The following is a 2,500-nucleotide window of genomic DNA, read 5'->3' as shown; positions in this document are numbered from 1 at the left end:
GATAACTGACAAAAAATGTTTGCCAGCACCCCCTAAACCTTAATCAAACACCACAGCACTACTCAAAAAGGTCTTGGCGTACCTAACATGCAGGTTTAATGGAAGAAACAGAAGAAAACATTGGGCATTGCAACAAGCGTTCAAGCTTTTGTGGTTTTAGACCACTGGAAGATTCAAAATGGATTCAAAAGGGAACCGATACAAATCAAGGTGCCGAATGTCTGAATATGTGATGTTTGGATTTCTCTTGGAACAAATGTGGTGTATGGAAAGCATAGAAGCGGGAGACTCCTGTCAAAGAGCACAGAGCTGTGATCGTATAGTGGTTAGTACTCTGCGTTGTGGCCGCAGCAACCCCGGTTCGAATCCGGGTCACGGCAGTCTTTTGCTCCAGCTGCTTCAGAGTCTGCCTCCATCAGGTCCATTCAATAGTCTAATAGGAAGAAATTGAAAAGGAATTGAGTACAGAAAACATCACATTTGACATGATGCGGCAGGGCCAGTGGCGCAATGGATAACGCGTCTGACTACGGATCAGAAGATTCTAGGTTCGACTCCTGGCTGGCTCGAAGCTTTTTGCTTAGTACTCGCAACGCAGCGCGCTTTACCTCTTTATCGCAGCTTTTGTGAAATGCAATCGATGATAGCAGTGCTCTACTAAAGCGTGCGCTTGAGTGAAAGCCCCATCCAATCCACTCCATCTCTCTCAGGTTTTGAAGGTGTCTTGCAACCTACCCTCTGATTCCCACGTCTGTGCGCCATTGGGCATTGGTGCCTTCATGCCACTTTCCAGGCACTATGACAGAGAATGTACTTGCAGCTTCCCATATGGTCTAGCGGTCAGGATTCCTGGTTTTCACCCAGGCGGCCCAGGTTCGACTCCCGGTATGGGAATCTCACCTTATGCCGGAGTGCTGGGGGATAACTGACAAAAAATGTTTGCCAGCACCCCCTAAACCTTAATCAAACATCACAGCACTACTCAAAAAGGTCTTGGCGTAGCTAACATGCAGGTTTAATGGAAGAAACAGAAGAAAACATTGGGCATTGCAACAAGCGTACAAGCTTTTGTGGTTTTAGACCACTGGAAGATTCAAAATGGATTCAAAAGGGAACCGATACAAATCAAGGTGCCGAATGTCTGAATATGTGATGTTTGGATTTCTCTTGGAACAAATGTGGTGTATGGAAAGCATAGAAGCGGGAGACTCCTGCCAAAGCGCACAGAGCCGTGATCGTATAGTGGTTAGTACTCTGCGTTGTGGCCGCAGCAACCCCGGTTCGAATCCGGGTCACGGCAGTCTTTTGCTCCAGCTGCTTCAGAGTCTGCCTCCATCAGGTCCATTCAATAGTCTAATAGGAAGAAATTGAAAAGGAATTGAGTACAGAAAACATCACATTTGACATGATGTGGCAGGGCCAGTGGCGCAATGGATAATGCGTCTGACTACGGATCAGAAGATTCTAGGTTCGACTCCTGGCTGGCTCGAAGCTTTTTGCTTAGTACTCGCAACGCAGCGCGCTTTACCTCTTTATCGCAGCTTTTGTGAAATGCAATCGATGATAGCAGTGCTCTACTAAAGCGTGCGCTTGAGTGAAAGCCCCATCCAATCCACTCCATCTCTCTCAGGTTTTGAAGGTGTCTTGCAACCTACCCTCTGATTCCCACGTCTGTGCGCCATTGGGCATTGGTGCCTTCATGCCACTTTCCAGGCACTATGACAGAGAATGTACTTGCAGCTTCCCATATGGTCTAGCGGTCAGGATTCCTGGTTTTCACCCAGGCGGCCCAGGTTCGACTCCCGGTATGGGAATCTCACCTTATGCCGGAGTGCTGGGGGATAACTGACAAAAAATGTTTGCCAGCACCCCCTAAACCTTAATCAAACATCACAGCACTACTCAAAAAGGTCTTGGCGTAGCTAACATGCAGGTTTAATGGAAGAAACAGAAGAAAACATTGGGCATTGCAACAAGCGTACAAGCTTTTGTGGTTTTAGACCACTGGAAGATTCAAAATGGATTCAAAAGGGAACCGATACAAATCAAGGTGCCGAATGTCTGAATATGTGATGTTTGGATTTCTCTTGGAACAAATGTGGTGTATGGAAAGCATAGAAGCGGGAGACTCCTGCCAAAGAGCACAGAGCCGTGATCGTATAGTGGTTAGTACTCTGCGTTGTGGCCGCAGCAACCCCGGTTCGAATCCGGGTCACGGCAGTCTTTTGCTCCAGCTGCTTCAGAGTCTGCCTCCATCAGGTCCATTCAATAGTCTAATAGGAAGAAATTGAAAAGGAATTGAGTACAGAAAACATCACATTTGACATGATGCGGCAGGGCCAGTGGCGCAATGGATAACGCGTCCGACTACGGATCAGAAGATTCTAGGTTCGACTCCTGGCTGGCTCGAAGCTTTTTGCTTAGTACTCGCAACGCTGCGCGCTTTACCTCTTTATCGCAGCTTTTGTGAAATGCAATCGATGATAGCAGTGCTCTACTA

At 47.3% G+C, this 2,500-nt stretch overlaps 8 non-coding genes across 8 annotated transcripts; all 8 read left to right on the top strand.

Annotated features, from left to right (window-relative positions):
• Nucleotides 1-308: 308 nt before the first annotated feature.
• Nucleotides 309-380, top strand: trnah-gug (transfer RNA histidin (anticodon GUG)). Its single transcript has one exon. It is a non-coding gene; the product is annotated as a tRNA-His (tRNA).
• A 116-nt stretch (nt 381-496) lies between these two features.
• Nucleotides 497-569, top strand: trnar-acg (transfer RNA arginine (anticodon ACG)). Its single transcript has one exon. It is a non-coding gene; the product is annotated as a tRNA-Arg (tRNA).
• Nucleotides 570-822: 253 nt separating this feature from the next.
• trnae-uuc (transfer RNA glutamic acid (anticodon UUC)) lies at nt 823-894 on the top strand. The gene has a single exon. It is a non-coding gene; the product is annotated as a tRNA-Glu (tRNA).
• Nucleotides 895-1,228: 334 nt separating this feature from the next.
• trnah-gug (transfer RNA histidin (anticodon GUG)) lies at nt 1,229-1,300 on the top strand. Its single transcript has one exon. It is a non-coding gene; the product is annotated as a tRNA-His (tRNA).
• A 116-nt stretch (nt 1,301-1,416) lies between these two features.
• trnar-acg (transfer RNA arginine (anticodon ACG)) lies at nt 1,417-1,489 on the top strand. The gene has a single exon. It is a non-coding gene; the product is annotated as a tRNA-Arg (tRNA).
• A 253-nt stretch (nt 1,490-1,742) lies between these two features.
• On the top strand, nt 1,743-1,814 carry trnae-uuc (transfer RNA glutamic acid (anticodon UUC)). The gene has a single exon. It is a non-coding gene; the product is annotated as a tRNA-Glu (tRNA).
• A 334-nt stretch (nt 1,815-2,148) lies between these two features.
• On the top strand, nt 2,149-2,220 carry trnah-gug (transfer RNA histidin (anticodon GUG)). The gene has a single exon. It is a non-coding gene; the product is annotated as a tRNA-His (tRNA).
• A 116-nt stretch (nt 2,221-2,336) lies between these two features.
• Nucleotides 2,337-2,409, top strand: trnar-acg (transfer RNA arginine (anticodon ACG)). Its single transcript has one exon. It is a non-coding gene; the product is annotated as a tRNA-Arg (tRNA).
• The last annotated feature ends 91 nt before the right edge of the window (nt 2,410-2,500 follow it).

This window comes from Brachyhypopomus gauderio, chromosome 9 (genome assembly GCF_052324685.1).
Source record: "Brachyhypopomus gauderio isolate BG-103 chromosome 9, BGAUD_0.2, whole genome shotgun sequence".
Classification (NCBI taxonomy): Eukaryota; Metazoa; Chordata; class Actinopteri; order Gymnotiformes; family Hypopomidae; genus Brachyhypopomus; species Brachyhypopomus gauderio.
This window is presented reverse-complemented; position numbering and strand designations above follow the sequence as displayed.